A 17,029-nucleotide genomic window follows, 5' to 3' on the forward strand; every position below is an offset into this window, starting at 1 on the left:
GAGACTTTATAATGTCCTGTGGAGTATGCGCCCAAAACAAGAGTCAAAAGGAAAGACCAGCAGGCCTCTTACGCCCTATTGACATCCCACCTCGCCCTTGGCATACGCTTTCTATGGACTTCATCACCGATCTATCTCCATGCTCCGGATACAATACGATTCTAGTAATCGTGGACTTATTCTCCAAGATGGCGCATTTCATTCCGCTCAAAGGCTTGCCAACAGCAGCAACTCTGGCCCGAGAATTTCTCGAAAACATCGTCCGACTGCACGGTTTTCCTTCGGTTCTAATTTCGGATCGAGGTAGTCAATTTATTTCTCATTTTTGGCGAAGTTGCTGTCGGTCGGCTCAAATTGATGTGAGACTATCGACCAGTCACCACCCTCAGACCGACGGACAAACCGAGAGGACCAATCAAACTCTGGAACAGTATTTACGCTGCATGCTGCAACAAACTGAAAAAACTTGGAAAGATATCCTTTGGATAGCCGAGTATGCCTACAATAACTCTGTCCATTCGGGAACTGGGAAAACCCCGTTTTTTCTTTTGTACGGCAGTCACCCTCGAACCTCGGAGTTGGATCCCCTCCAAGATCTTGAAACACCAGCAGTAGACTACCTGCATTCTACAATCACCCAAGCCTTTAAGGAAGCTGTTTCTCACCTTCAAAGGGCTAAAGAACAATACAAGAAAGGAGCAGATCAACATCGGAAGGAAGCCCCTCACTATCAAGTAGGGGATCAAGTCTGGTTATCCACCAAATATCTATCTCTAAAAGGGCCACGCACATTCAACCCAAGATACCTTGGTCCCTATTCCATCACTACCATAGTAAACCCAGTAGCGGTCAAGTTGGACTTGCCCCCGCACATGAAGATACATCCGGTCTTCCACGTCTCTCTATTAAAACCCGTGCAACCTCAAACCCGACTAACCAAATCTCCAAAACCTATCCTAGTGGATGGAGAACTCGAGTTTGAAGTCAAAAGCATTCTGGACTCCAAGATCTCCAAATCTAAACTATTCTACTAATTGACTGGAAAGGCTACGGCCCCCAAGAGAGATCCTGGGAACCTGCTGAATATGTCCACGCTCCTCGCCTAATCAAAAGATTTCACCGAACATTTCCTGACAAGCCAAAACCCCCGGAGAAGCCCGGTTTGGGAGGGGCCTTGAGGGGGGGTACTGTCATGATCTCTGCTTCCAAAAGGTCAGGGTTTTCCCAACTCCCTTGGAAGCAGATCCATAACCCAGGTTCCGAGTGCCAACCAGTCCCAATTGGGACCTTTTGGACCCAGTCCTGGCGCCAGTGGCACCAGGCTCATAAATATGCCCAGTCCCAGCGCTGGAAGCGCCGGGCTCATAATGCTTGGGTGGACATACCTTCAGCAGACCATGCTGCTTACTTGCCTGCCAGTTGAGCCTCTGATCCTCTTCTGTTTGGAACTACTTTTCCTGTTGGGTGGGGCTGGAGCCACTCCCTAGATTCAGAACACTGGAACTCTTCTGGAAGGCAGGAACTCTTTTCTTACCAGGAACTCTTTTCTTACTTAGGCGTGGCTGTGGAAGGAGACACCTAAGCACTACAGGAGGCTATTTAAACCACACCCGGTGGATGAATCTTGCTTTGCGTTATTCTGCAACCTCTGCAGCAGAACGCTCATCGTGTCTTCTGCATCCGGTCCTGGGCCTAAGGAAAAAGGCTTACCATCCTGAATCCAGTCTTCAGCAACACCTATAAAGACAAGAAAGAACAGGTTAGCATTCCGGCATCTGAAAGGCAAAGGCTTACCATCCTGAATCCAGTCTTCAGCAACACCTATAAAGACAAGAAAGAACAGGTTAGCATTCCGGCATCTGAAAGGCAAAGGCTTACCTACTCTTCGTGCGCTCCGGAGGTCTTCACACTGCATTCCGGCATCTGAAAGACAAAAGTTTACCAACTCTTCGCACGCTCCGGAGGCCTTCGGCGCTGCATCCCGCATCTGAAAGACAAAACAAGGTGCGTTTAAAGACATTGGGGAACTTTAATACTCACGTGCCATTACTCCTTTCCACATCTAATCCAGTGGGTATTCCGGCACCCTGCAGCCGCTCCGAACTCGTACCTGCAAAATAAAAAGACAGTTAGAGCGCATAGTGAAGCAGGCAACAAGCGCTTACTTACGTGCTTCCAGGCGCTTCTATTCATCACACGGGCTCCATCTTCAACTCATTTCAGCCCGTCATCCGCCATCGCCGGAACCCTGCAAAACAAGAGACATCATTACTAAAGACTTTAAAGACATTTGAATGACTCGAAACTTACGGTTCGTGCAGTAAACGACGGACAGCAGTCCTCTGAAGTCAAGAGGCCTGCGCTACCTATCCAGTGAAGAAACTGGTTACAGCACCCTGCCCCGAGGCAGATGGAGAGCTCGGCATTCACTTACCTAAGGTGAGAGCGTTAACCTTTGGGGGTCTACAGGAGAGGAGAAGAGGAAAGAGATAGGGACACCCCAATAACCCCAGTTCATTAACCCCATATTTTCTATCTGCAGACATCTTACTCTACACGTCAGGCATACAGTGCACAGAGGTCCAGCCCAAAGAGCCAACCGGGTGCTACACATCACCTTTGAAGATACGGTAGTCGCCCAGTCAAGACCGGCGCCTCTGCGAGAATCAGGTGAGCGTTACAGAACGCAAAGCCTACCGCAAAACTCTCGCCCAGGCGCTATGGAAACCTCGGATACTGACCCCCTAGCCCGGTTACTTGGGGAACTAAGGGCAGAAGTGCATGCAGCTCGTCAGGAAACGAATGCTCTAAGAAGGGAACTAATTATTTCCAAGGAGAGAACAGACAATCTTGCTAGACAAGTGCTACAGTCACAAGCCGGACAGACCCCGTTACCCGCATCAGGGGCAAATCTTCCTTCAACATCCTCTATGAATCCAGTGCAGATCAACCTACCTGGGAATGTACCTCTGGCTCCGCCCGAACGATTTTCTGGTGACCCAAAGAGGTTTGCAGTATTTATCAATCAGTGCCGGTTGCACTTCTTATGCCGGCCAGCAGCCTTTCCAACTGATCAAGCAAAAGTAGCTTTTGTACTTTCGTACCTTAGTGGCAATGCGGCAGACTGGTCGATCCCTCTAGTTAATCAAGATGATCCGGTTCTCCATGATTTTCAAGCTTTTCAGCTTAGTATGGAAAAACTGTTTGGAAGACATTCACAGGGGCAGGCCTTGGACAATGAGCTTCTTTCGTTGCGACAGAGTAATCAAGACCTTTTGGCTTATATTGCATCTTTCAATAGACTAATAGTGGAAACTCAATGGCCTGAGGACAAAAGGATTACGCTGTTTTATAGAGGTCTACGTGGAGAGCTCAAAGACGTTTTAGCCCAAGTAGTGAATCCCCCACAAGACTGTTCGGATTATATAGACTTGGTCGTTCAAATAGATCACAGGCTGCAGAACAGGAAGGCCGATCGTTCCAAGTTTGATGCTCGAGTATTTTCCAAACCGCCAACTCCTTCCAAATGAGTAGACTCCGGGGAACCCATGCAAATAGGGGGTCTGAAAGGTCCTCTAACACAAAGGGAGCGGGAAAGGAGGAAACAGTTGCAATTATGCCTATATTGCGGAAACTCAGGGCACTTTCTTCGAGACTGTCCGGTGAAACCTGCCAAGAAGGCAGTAGGAGCTGCAGTTACCAAAGTTACAAACTCTGAGCAGGGAAACAACCTCGCCCGACAAGAATAGAGGTCCTCTTGCCGAGCGTGAAAACCAGTTCCGTGACCTCGCATTTCGTGATACCTATGGTCCTCATTAGCCCTGATAATCCGGATCGATTACATGCAATTGAAGCTTACGTCGACAGCGGTGCCATCGGCAATTATGTGGATCATGAAATGGTTTTGAGGATGAATCTAACTCTTTGTCCCAAGGCTGTAAAGGACGTCATTACTACGGTGGATGGTACGGAGATAGCCTCCGGGCCAGTAACGCATACCACTCAAGAGGTGACGCTAGTAAGTCAAGATGGACACAATGAGAAGATCGTGTTCGATGTGATCAAGGCCCCTCAGTTTCAGATTATTCTAGGAATACCTTGGTTAGAGAAACACAATCCTCTGATCGATTGGCGAGCAAGAACGGTCCAGTTTCCAGAATGTGTCTCTACTTGTCACCCTCCACCTGGTGTTGCACTGGCCGCAATTTCTTCAGAGACTCCCCAGTTACCTCCCGAATACCTAGAATACCAAGATGTTTTCCGGAAGGATCAGGCTAACTCTCTACCTCCTCATAGGTCTTATGACTGCCAGATAGACCTGATACCTGGATCTACTCCTCCTTGTAGTAGAATTTATGCCCTCACCGAGCCTGAGAACCTTCACCTTCGACAATACCTGGATCAATACCTGGCAAATGGGTTTATTCGTCCTTCCAAGTCCCCTGCTTCTTCAGCTTTGTTCTTCGTTCCAAAAAAGGAAGGAGACCTTAGAACTTGTATCGAATATCGCTCCCTGAACCAGATCACCGTTAAGAATAGATATCCGTTACCTTTGATCCCTGAACTCCTGGACCAAGTCAGAAAAGCATGCATATATACAAAGCTGGATCTTAGAGGAGCTTACCACTTGGTACGAGTAAAAGAGGGCGATGAATGGAAGACGGCCTTCCGCACCAAGTATGGGCTATTTGAATATCAGGTCATGCCCTTCGGACTTTGCAATGCCCCGGCCGCCTTTCAATATTTTATGAACAATGTCCTCAGAGAGCTCATAGATGTATGTGTTGTTGTTTACATTGACGACATCCTCGTTTATTCTTCATCGGAATCTGAACATCGGAAACACGTGAAAATGGTCCTCGAAAGATTGCGTCAACACAAACTTTTCGCTAAGTTGGAAAAATGTGTTTTCAACGTGACTGAAGTTGAATTCTTGGGATTCATATTATCACCTGGCGGAGTGCGTATGGATTCAAAGAAGGTCGATGCAGTTCTCAAATGGCCATCACCATCCTCCGTAAAAGGTGTGCAAAGCATGTTAGGCTTCGCTAACTTTTACCGCAGGTTTATCCCCGAATTCTCTCGAATAGTCCAGCCCATCACTGCCTTGTTAAAGAAAAACAAACGTTTTGAATGGTCTACCGAGGCGGAACAAGCTTTCCAGGATTTGAAGACTAAATTTATCTCTGCACCAATCTTAAAACACCCTCGCCCCGAACTCCCCTACATCGTGGAAACTGATGCTTCAAGCCTTGCCATGGGGGCAGTTCTATCACAAAAGGACCCGGTAACCAATCAGTTGCATCCCGTGGCATTTTGGTCCCGCAAATTCTCGCCTCCTGAAATCAATTACACGATTACTGACAAGGAACTTCTGGCTATCAAGTCTGCCTTTAAGGCTTGGCGGCATTATCTGCTGGGGGCCCGACACACCGTTACTGTGATTACGGATCACCGAAACCTGCAATATTTGAAGACCGCAAAAGCCCAATCCTCTAGACAACTCCGTTGGGCATTATTCTTTGCCGAGTTTGACTTCATAATTACCTATCGACCTGGTACAAAGAACGGTAAAGCCGATGCCCTTTCTCGGATGGGAGTGGAAGAACACTTGGTCAACCCTAAACCTGTACCAATCATTCCCGAACAAAGAATTCTGGGTGTAATCGCCACAGAATCCATAGAGGAAGTTAAGGATAAAGCCAGGCAACTTGTAACTCCAGCAGACATACAGAATTGGCATCTGCAGGGAAAGGACTTTGCAGTAAAGGACAACTTATTGTATTTCCAAGAACGATTATACCTACCCAGCACAGATTTACAGAAAAAAGTAATCTCTTGTTATCACGACTCTTTAATGGAAGGTCATCCCGGTATAGCCAAGACCTCAGAAAAGATCAAGCGCTACTTCTGGTGGCCGTCTTGGAAAAAAGATATCAGAGACTTTATAATGTCCTGTGGAGTATGCGCCCAAAACAAGAGTCAAAAGGAAAGACCAGCAGGCCTCTTACGCCCTATTGAAATCCCACCTCGCCCTTGGCATACGCTTTCTATGGACTTCATCACCGATCTACCTCCATGCTCCGGATACAATACGATTCTAGTAATCGTGGACTTATTCTCCAAGATGGCGCATTTCATTCCGCTCAAAGGCTTGCCAACAGCATCAACTCTGGCCCGAGAATTTCTCGAAAACATCGTCCGACTGCACGGTTTTCCTTCGGTTCTAATTTCGGATCGAGGTAGTCAATTTATTTCTCATTTTTGGCGAAGTTGCTGTCGGTCGGCTCAAATTGATGTGAGACTATCGACCAGTCACCACCCTCAGACCGACGGACAAACCGAGAGGACCAATCAAACTCTGGAACAGTATTTACGCTGCATGCTGCAACAAACTGAAAAAACTTGGAAAGATATCCTTTGGATAGCCGAGTATGCCTACAATAACTCTGTCCATTCGGGAACTGGGAAAACCCCGTTTTTTCTTTTGTACGGCAGTCACCCTCGAACCTCGGAGTTGGATCCCCTCCAAGATCTTGAAACACCAGCAGTAGACTACCTGCATTCTACAATCACCCAAGCCTTTAAGGAAGCTGTTTCTCACCTTCAAAGGGCTAAAGAACAATACAAGAAAGGAGCAGATCAACATCGGAAGGAAGCCCCTCACTATCAAGTAGGGGATCAAGTCTGGTTATCCACCAAATATCTATCTCTAAAAGGGCCACGCACATTCAACCCAAGATAGCTTGGTCCCTATTCCATCACTACCATAGTAAACCCAGTAGCGGTCAAGTTGGACTTGCCCCCGCACATGAAGATACATCCGGTCTTCCACGTCTCTCTATTAAAACCCGTGCAACCTCAAACCCGACTAACCAAATCTCCAAAACCTATCCTAGTGGATGGAGAACTCGAGTTTGAAGTCAAAAGCATTCTGGACTCCAAGATCTCCAAATCTAAACTATTCTACTAATTGACTGGAAAGGCTACGGCCCCCAAGAGAGATCCTGGGAACCTGCTGAATATGTCCACGCTCCTCGCCTAATCAAAAGATTTCACCGAACATTTCCTGACAAGCCAAAACCCCCGGAGAAGCCCGGTTTGGGAGGGGCCTTGAGGGGGGGTACTGTCATGATCTCTGCTTCCAAAAGGTCAGGGTTTTCCCAACTCCCTTGGAAGCAGATCCATAACCCAGGTTCCGAGTGCCAACCAGTCCCAATTGGGACCTTTTGGACCCAGTCCTGGCGCCAGTGGCACCAGGCTCATAAATATGCCCAGTCCCAGCGCTGGAAGCGCCGGGCTCATAATGCTTGGGTGGACTTACCTTCAGCAGACCATGCTGCTTACTTGCCTGCCAGTTGAGCCTCTGATCCTCTTCTGTTTGGAACTACTTTTCCTGTTGGGTGGGGCTGGAGCCACTCCCTAGATTCAGAACACTGGAACTCTTCTGGAAGGCAGGAACTCTTTTCTTACCAGGAACTCTTTTCTTACTTAGGCGTGGCTGTGGAAGGAGACACCTAAGCACTACAGGAGGCTATTTAAACCACACCCGGTGGATGAATCTTGCTTTGCGTTATTCTGCAACCTCTGCAGCAGAACGCTCATCGTGTCTTCTGCATCCGGTCCTGGGCCTAAGGAAAAAGGCTTACCATCCTGAATCCAGTCTTCAGCAACACCTATAAAGACAAGAAAGAACAGGTTAGCATTCCGGCATCTGAAAGGCAAAGGCTTACCATCCTGAATCCAGTCTTCAGCAACACCTATAAAGACAAGAAAGAACAGGTTAGCATTCCGGCATCTGAAAGGCAAAGGCTTACCTACTCTTCGTGCGCTCCGGAGGTCTTCACACTGCATTCCGGCATCTGAAAGACAAAAGTTTACCAACTCTTCGCACGCTCCGGAGGCCTTCGGCGCTGCATCCCGCATCTGAAAGACAAAACAAGGTGCGTTTAAAGACATTGGGGAACTTTAATACTCACGTGCCATTACTCCTTTCCACATCTAATCCAGTGGGTATTCCGGCACCCTGCAGCCGCTCCGAACTCGTACCTGCAAAATAAAAAGACAGTTAGAGCGCATAGTGAAGCAGGCAACAAGCGCTTACTTACGTGCTTCCAGGCGCTTCTATTCATCACACGGGCTCCATCTTCAACTCATTTCAGCCCGTCATCCGCCATCGCCGGAACCCTGCAAAACAAGAGACATCATTACTAAAGACTTTAAAGACATTTGAATGACTCGAAACTTACGGTTCGTGCAGTAAACGACGGACAGCAGTCCTCTGAAGTCAAGAGGCCTGCGCTACCTATCCAGTGAAGAAACTGGTTACAGCACCCTGCCCCGAGGCAGATGGAGAGCTCGGCATTCACTTACCTAAGGTGAGAGCGTTAACCTTTGGGGGTCTACAGGAGAGGAGAAGAGGAAAGAGATAGGGACACCCCAATAACCCCAGTTCATTAACCCCATATTTTCTATCTGCAGACATCTTACTCTACACGTCAGGCATACAGTGCACAGAGGTCCAGCCCAAAGAGCCAACCGGGTGCTACACATCACCTTTGAAGATACGGTAGTCGCCCAGTCAAGACCGGCGCCTCTGCGAGAATCAGGTGAGCGTTACACCTAGCTACACTTAAATGTAAGTGTAGGGTGGTTGAGAGGAAATGGAGGGCTTCTTGTTCATCCTCTGACAAACTGGCCTACAGCCTGCTCCAAAGGCAATACCGACTCTCTGGCCACACCAAGAAGAGAGTCCACATTCAAGCTTGTGTCTCTGTGGCTTCTAACAACTCAGAAACACTCTTTAAAATCTGTAAGGAGCTGGCCAACCCTGCTGCTGTCTCCACCCCTCCTCTCACCTCTCAGGCTTTTTGCAATGCCCTCGTCTCTCACTTTATCTCGAAAACTCAGGACATCTTGTCCACCCTCTCCTCCGCTCCCCATCCTCTCCCCCTGCTTCTCTGCCTGATGACCCTCCATCAGCTACCCCCAACCTGTTTCTCCACCTTTCCTCTTTTCTCCCCTGACGAGGTCGCTAGACAAGTCCGATCTATGTAAACCTCATCAAAATAGGTCCATTCCTGTTCCTCTAAAACCATTAAGGACCACATTGATACCCTTGCTCCGGCCCTTGCCAATTTCTGCAACCTCTCCTTTGCATCTGGATCTTTCCCCTCCCCTCTGAAGCATTCCCTTGTGCCTCCACTCCTTAAGAAATCAACAGCTGATCCTTCTTGTCTGGCTAACTATAGCCCAATTTCCATGACTCCCTTTCTGGGTAACCTCCTCGAAAATCTGCCCATCTCTCAGCTTAACCTTCATTCCGATTCTGTTGGTTCTCTCCATGATCACGAATCTGGCTTCAGAGCTGCCAGAAGCACGGAAACTCCTCTCCTGAACATCTGTGAAGACCTGCTCTCCAACCTTGACTCCAACATTACCTCTGTCCTCATCCTATTTGATCTCTCCTCTGCTTTCGACACGGTCAACCATACCACCCTGCTCAACCGTCTCTGTGACAACCTGGGTATCACCGATCAGGCTTTGGCCTGGCTGACCTCGTTCCTCTCTGATCAACCCTCTGAGGTACAACTTGGGTCCTTCCTATCTTCTATCTCCCTTTCTACTTGTGGTGTCCCCCAAGGGGTCTAACCTCTCGCCCTGGCTTTTCAACCAATACCTGGCAACTCTTGCCTACTGCATTTCCATGTTGTGCTCTAATTTCCAGTGCTATGCTGAGAACACCCAACTCAATTTCAGGCTTCCTTCAGCCACTTCCTCTCCTTCCCTCATCTCTAATTGCCTAATCGCCATTCAAAATTGGTGTGCCGCCAACAATCTTTGTCTAAATGCCAACAAGACAGAGATCCTCCTCATTGGCACACCTTCACCACCCTTTGCCCTCACTCTCTGGCCAGCCTCCCTTGGCCCTCCTTCTACCCCTACCTGCGAGGCCAAAAACCTCGGGTTATCTTTGACTCCACACTTTCCTTCTCTGCACACATCTATGACATCTCTAAAAAGTCAAACTTCTTACTGCACGTTCTCAGAGGTACTCTGCCTTTCCTCGCTCTTCTCTCAGAAGCTCTCTGTCTCTCAAGCACTGGTTCTCTCTAGCTTGGACTACTGTAACAGCCTCTTTCAAAATTTACCTGCCTCCACTCTCTGACCTTTACAACTAATCCAGAACAGGACTGCGAGACTTGTCCTTGGCCTCAAGCCCTGGGATCGCATCTCTCCAGCTCTGAAATCCTTTAATAGGCTCCCAGTGGCTGCAAGGATTAAACTCAAAACCCACTGAATTGTCCACAAGGCTTTCTGGGGGCTGGGTCCAAAGTACCTTCAACTATCCCTCCGTAAATACCTCCCCTCTCGCGCCCTTCGCTCCTCTACTTCTAACTCCCTCAGGGTCAGTCGTTTTTCAAAGAAACGAGCTGGGGGTAAATCACTGTCTTCAGCTGGGACCTCCCTTTGGAACAGCCTCCCTGATACCTTGAAACTTGAGGAGAACCATCTCCGGTTCTGAAAGCACCTCAAGACCTTCTTCTTCGCTTCTGCCTTTGCCCCTCTTCTCCCTGCTGATCTGTTTTCTCTCTCGGCACTGTGCACCGGGCCACCCTCTGTCCTTTGGGCCCAAGTACCTTCTCACTGTGCCACCCTCCTGCACTGCCTCAGGGCCACGCCTTGCACTGGGTTCTGTATCTGTACCCATACAGTCCCCACCCACTTTTCTTCTGCACTTATCAGATATACCCTATCTGCTTAACCTTGCACTTGCCACTCGCTGGCTGCATTACCACCTTTATTTATTTATTTATTTATTTATTTATTTATTTAACTTATTTATTTATTCTGCTCTCTTCTCTGTTCCGCACTTTTCCACCTCTCCCCACCTTCCATGCACTGTTCCCCATTTTCCCTTTCCCATGCACTTGCGTGTTCTCAATGTCACTGGGCCAAGCAAGATCGTTGTTTTTGTTTCTCCCTTGTTCCCCTCCCTTTTGCCTGGTCGCACTCTGAAACACTTGTGTACGAGCGCGATATAAATGAAATAACATTTCATTTAATTTAATTTCATTTCATTTGAAAATAAGTGAGTGACTTGTACAGCAAAGGAGGTATTTAATGACATAATTCAGGCCATGTTCGTGCTTCAGTTTGTTCAATATTTCTCAAATTCTGCAAAGAGTGGGACACACGATATTGCACAGCAACTGGGTCCTTCTGAATTTGAAACCAAAGTGTCAATGACACTGGAATGTACCAACATTTTTATGAATAATTATAATTTTTATGAATATATATTTTAACCTAGCTATAGCATGTTGTCATGCGTTGATCTATAGAACACTTAGAACATCATACACATTTTGATTATTTTTATTGGTTTTTAAATTTATTTAAAAGAGGGCACGGTGCTTCACACAGAAGCATCTTACAAAAGGTTAATACAGAGATAAGGGCAGTGCTGTGAACGGGTGCTTGTTTATGAGTGTGGTTATAATGGAACATGCAATATGGGAAAAACATCTGCATGGGATGGCATTTTCACAGCAATATTTACACCATGGGATATTATAGGGGTAGCTGTGAAGAGGAGGAGTACGGGTGTCCACCAGATGGGAGGGAAGATGATCTTGGTTAGAATGGGGGACTTCTCTAGAGAGAAGATGTTGGAGGGTGGTTTAACATGATTGGATAGTCGTTATGTTTGTGATAATGGGGGGGGGGGAGCCACAAGTTCCAGTGTTGGGGGAAGGTGAAGAAAAGGCACAGAAGTGGGAGGTTGCCCAGGATGGTGGGTGGTCAACAGCACATGTTGTTGGGTGGGGAACAAATAATGTGAGTATGGCTTGGGAATAGAAGGTACGAGAGGGGGACCAACGGGACATCGAGGAGAGGGGTAGGCCGGGTGAGACCATAGATGGTTTTGATTACTAATAGGAAAGTCAGAGTCAGTGTTGGTGCACAGTGAGCCATCCCTCATGGAAGCAGTGGGCAGAGAGGAGAATGGGAGATTGAGAAGAGGGAAAGGTCTACATTTCAGTACTTTATTAAGCGGGGCCAAGGAGTATAGAGGGAGACATGAAAGAAGATTTGGGCAATGGTAAAGACAGCTTCAGACAAGAGTGATCCCTGGCCCTGTAGAAATGTAGGTGAGGTGTGGGAAGATGTTGCTTTCATTGATCAGAATTAATCTTGCTGTAGCCAGGGGTGTTGCTAGGTATGGAAAATATCAGGGGCTGAGCTAATGTCGGGACTGGCGGGACTCGGGGTGTAAGCGATATTCAATCAACACTACAGCCAAGTCAATGACTAGTCTGGGATGCTGAGGAAAACCCTTATTAATGTATTTGTATGTCTAGTTCAGTACTCTGGATGACCACCCTTGTGTAACACCCCCCTCTTAGAATCCCCCTGACCCCACTGAGCCAAGAAATAGGTTTGCTTTGCAAATTAAAAGGTTTATTTGAGAATTTAAACAATATATATATATTACACTGTATAGTAAATTAATATCTGATAGTACACTTAGACATACGATGTTGATCAACAATGGGTAATCTGGCACTAGCACACTTCTTTACAATCAATGAGGAGTTAGTATAGGATGGATAAAGTAGCAAAAATACTTTTATGATTTCAAGGGAAAAGCAATGAGGAATAAAATGCAGTACAGAAATACTTGATATGATTTTAGCAAAAGATAAGATAATCACTTTTTTTCTGGCAATTCACCCCCCTCCCCTATGCAATGTAAGAAATGGAAGGAGATGGAAAGAGGAGCACACAGTTCTCAGGAATTCAATCAAATACAATACGAAATTCAGTTCCCCCCCAGCAAGCTTAGAGGAAACAGGTAGGAGTTTGAAACACAGGTCCAAAATGCTTTTTAAATGTGATGGCAATGGATGGGAAATGTGCCAACTGATTTTAATTCCCTCTAGAGATTCAGGGTGAGTGGGAGATGCGTGTTGGTATTATTTCAGGCTCACTTTAACAAGGCTCTATGAGTTATTACCAAGTTGCAAACGGATTTTAACAAAGGAAAGAATGGAGCTGCTATTTTGACAAGTGGAGAAATTGAGCCAAAATCGCAAAATTGCAAATCGCGGTAAATTCGCGAGTGCGTGAATCGTGATTGCGGCAAAAGTATTCTTTTCTATTCTAGGCTTGTTGGAAAGCTTAGATTCTAAGCTTTCAGAGGGAAGTTAAATCTCGTTCCTAGTCCAAACGGTTCCAGAGATACGGACAATTAAATAAAGGTAGTTTTTCGGATTTAAAGTAAAACTCAAAATGACAGGTGACAGCTTGCAGCTTCAGAATTGACAGGTGACAGTTGTGCAGCTTTACAAATGACAGATGACACGATTTCTAGGAGGCAGTTCTACTTAGGTTAAAATAGTTTGGATTAGATTATTTTAACTACGAGATTGGTTCTGCACAGTTCTGCTAGGTACTCACAATATAAATTTGAAATAGGCCTCGCCACGGATCTGGTCAGGTTTTGGACAGGACTCCGGTTCTGGTCTCGGCACTTCACAGTGATCTGGGTCAGCTCTCTGGTTCTGCTCACAGCGGTCTGGGTCACTCTGGATCTCTGGTTTGGTCTCTGGCAATTGTTCTTGGCAAAAGAATTCAAACAGCTCGCCCGGCTGTGGAATAGTTTGCAAATGATTTTAAGGATGCTGAGGCCTGCTGAGAAGAGTTCTCAGTTTGTGGGTTTAGGCCCTTGCTTTAAGTTCTGAAGTAAAGTTCTGGTCTTTGGAGATTGATGGATTTGAAGTCTGGATCTCTGGATGTGAAGTCGTCGGTCAGCATGCTCCGCAGCAAATGGAATTGAATGTCTCTACCTGTCCCAGCAGTCTCTTTCTATGTGTTTTGGAAATGGGTGTGTGCCTGGGCCTAGCTAAGCCTGCCCCTCTCTACTTGTCATTGGCCCAATTCTCCCCTCTCCCATGATTGGGGGAAGGAAATGGATTGTCATCATGATGAGGTCTGTTTATGGGTCAGATGATCCTCCCCTGGTCAGTTTGGCCACAAATCTATATTTGATTCAAATACATCTTTCCCAGATATACAATTTGTTGAAATTACATGTACACATTATATATTCCTTATGGTCCATGCTTGTCCGCCTCTGATCTTCCTGGGGGCTTGCATTAAAAAATGACAACATTTTGCACTTTTTAACTGGTTTTGCAATATCGGACATTTACCCAAAATTACACACATGTGCGCAAGGGGTATGGACATTAATTGATGAAGTGTCAGATTTTTAACATGCAGACATTTGGAGTGAGACCCTATTTTCCGCTAGCAACCCCCCAGAATACACCACAGGGTCCTAACGCCTCTCAAAATGTTCACAGAAAAATCACAAAAATAATGATATTACTTATATAATTCTGACAAGTCCGCACTATGAGTTATCTATCTTTTTAAAATTATGCCCTGGTCAAAAAGGGGTGTGGCTTCCCACATCACAGGGTGGAATAACTGGTTTATCCACTTCCCTCAAGCTCAGCTGCTAGCAGAGGCACTGCCCCTCCCAGTTTCCCCTAAGAGGAAGCCACTTTACGACGCCCCCAATATAACATTTGCCTGAGTCAAGGGAGTTGCATTGTTCTGTTCCTTCCAGTTCCCAGGTGCTCCACCCCTAATCTAATCAGAGAGGTGACAACTCATTTTGGCAAGGGGCAGCAGGATGCAGCTAGGCCTGGGAAGAGTGGCTGAACAGGTTTCTCCTGTCGGGGGTAGTTGTCAGGCAGAATCCAGTTTCACTAGGCCAGGTTTCAGCTAAATGTCACTTTTTGTTCCCAGTTTGCTACATTCAAATCAAACTGACAATTTGTACCTATACATTAAATAATTACTTCCTTCAAGTCATTTCAGAATATGGTTTTACATTCTTCCACCTCTTAGCAAGTCTTTCCTTGGTCTGGTTTTGTTTCATTTGTGCAGTTTTACACAAATGTCGGTGGTTTTAAAACGCCGGCTTTCTGATAGTGGTGAGTACTGGTAATGCAACCATTTTTGGGATTAAGAAAATGAATTCCCCACAGTTCTGAGTTGCTTTTTTTTGCAATCAGCATTGCCATTCCCAATGGTTTCAGGCTACTGTGTGTGTAGCCCAATGGTGGCTTTAGGCAGTGCCCTCCTGTGCTCACAACATAGGCAAAAATGGGTGGCAGCCTATTCTTCATGTTTTCCCTGTGCACTCTCTGGGGAGTTCTGGCCATCATGATGTTTTCCATGCCAGTACTGCACAGTTTTATGGTAGGGCTTGTATGCATGGGTAAAAACATCCCACAGGGGCTAGCTAATATTTTGGTTATAGCACCTGAGCTTCTATCCGCGGCTCCTTCCAAAAGACCCGGGTCTATAGCACCCTCAGCCCCCCACCCAGCAACGCCTCTGGCTGTAGCGCGTGGTGTCATGAACTGCTGGAGCTTGTGTTTGGAGCGAGGAGGTCATCAGAAATGAAAGGGGTAAGGAGTGGAGAGTGGTGAGTTGGGAAGAGGCAGATACATGCCTCACATCTTGGAACCCTGGAAGCCAGGGTTAGAGAGGGTGCGAAAGAGAGAAATGTGGTCAACAGAGTCCAAATCTGCTAAAAGAACACAGGGGATGAAAACTAAGCAGCGTTTTGAGTGGTGAGGAAGTTTTTAATGTGGAGTTTTTTCCATTGCCTTCAGTCCAGATATCAAACTATCCTATGCCCCACCATTGTCAGTATCCATTATGCTGCCCAGCTGACAAATCATTGCTGGCTTCCTGAATACCTGTGTAGCACGTCATTGCTACTTCTGATTGTGCCCACTTTACACATAATGTCCAGGTTCTAACAAGCCCTATAAGTACATTATGGAGGCTACCATTATATATTCAGCTAAGCCATCAGTGTCTGGCCTTTACTGGCTAGCCCCACCAAGCAGATTTTACCTTTTGCAGCAGGTGATGCAGAATGGATGCCAATACTGCCCATGGTGGTCTGTTGCCTGGATACGGAGTATAGCTAGTGCCTGTGATGTACAAGATAAGACTCTTGTCGTCTTAATTGAGTGTCTATGTTGTAATGTGCCCCTTTCCCTATGTCTGTGCTGTGAGCATGTGAGCTGCTCTGTCTGCCCCTCGCAGGTCCGACTGACCAGCACAATGGACGGTGGCTTAAATCCACGTCAGATTTTCTGCCCCTCACCTGACTCTTGCAGGAATGACTGACTCCTTGCCTAACCATTGCTAAACACTCTGTTCCTGGCACCTTAGGCCCTACTGCCACTGACTGCTCAGCTTCTTCTGACTCTGAATAGAGTGAGCTGCCTAATAGAGAAGGTGCCAGTGGAAATCTCTGTGTCCCTTTTAACCGGATGTTCTTACCAGTAACTTGGAACTTGAAGACTTGTAACCAGAGCTTACGTGAAGAAGTTACTTACATGATCTGTAATTCCAGTGTCTTCTGTGCGGAACCCATACATTTTAACATTCTGCTTCTGGGTTTGCAGATAGACTTTGGAGGGCCAGATTGCCAGATCAAGCTTGCTGCAGCCAGAAAACCAATAGCAGACAGTTATGGGTGAGGCACCTGAGAACATTTCCAAATGGAAACTCTGTTTGGCACGTGCACATTACATGCTGGGGGGAAAACCCCAGTGTCCGATGTATTTTCAACAAGATTACTGGCTGGATTGTCAGTCAATGTAGTGCCAGTAAAATTACAAATGTTGCCTGGTTTTTGCACTTTCCGAATTTCAGGCCATGCATCGGTGGAAGCCCTGGCACAATACCCACATATGATATTAGAAAACTCACCATCAACAACACAGCTGTGGTTATTGTGCCAGCTTTAACTCGCACAATTGCCACCTTTGTGCCAGCGCTTAAATAGCTCAAAATGGACCATTGTACTGGCATTGTTAATTGTATTCCCAGCACATTGACCATATATGGCTGGTTTTAGATCTGGTGCAATGACAACATTTGCAGCAGTCTTTGCACTGGAACTAAAACAAGTATAAGTTTGGCCAAT

The sequence above is a fragment of the Ambystoma mexicanum genome, chromosome 7p (assembly GCF_040938575.1).
Source record: "Ambystoma mexicanum isolate Mex_15411 chromosome 7p, UKY_AmexF1_1, whole genome shotgun sequence".
Lineage (NCBI taxonomy): Eukaryota > Metazoa > Chordata > Amphibia > Caudata > Ambystomatidae > Ambystoma > Ambystoma mexicanum.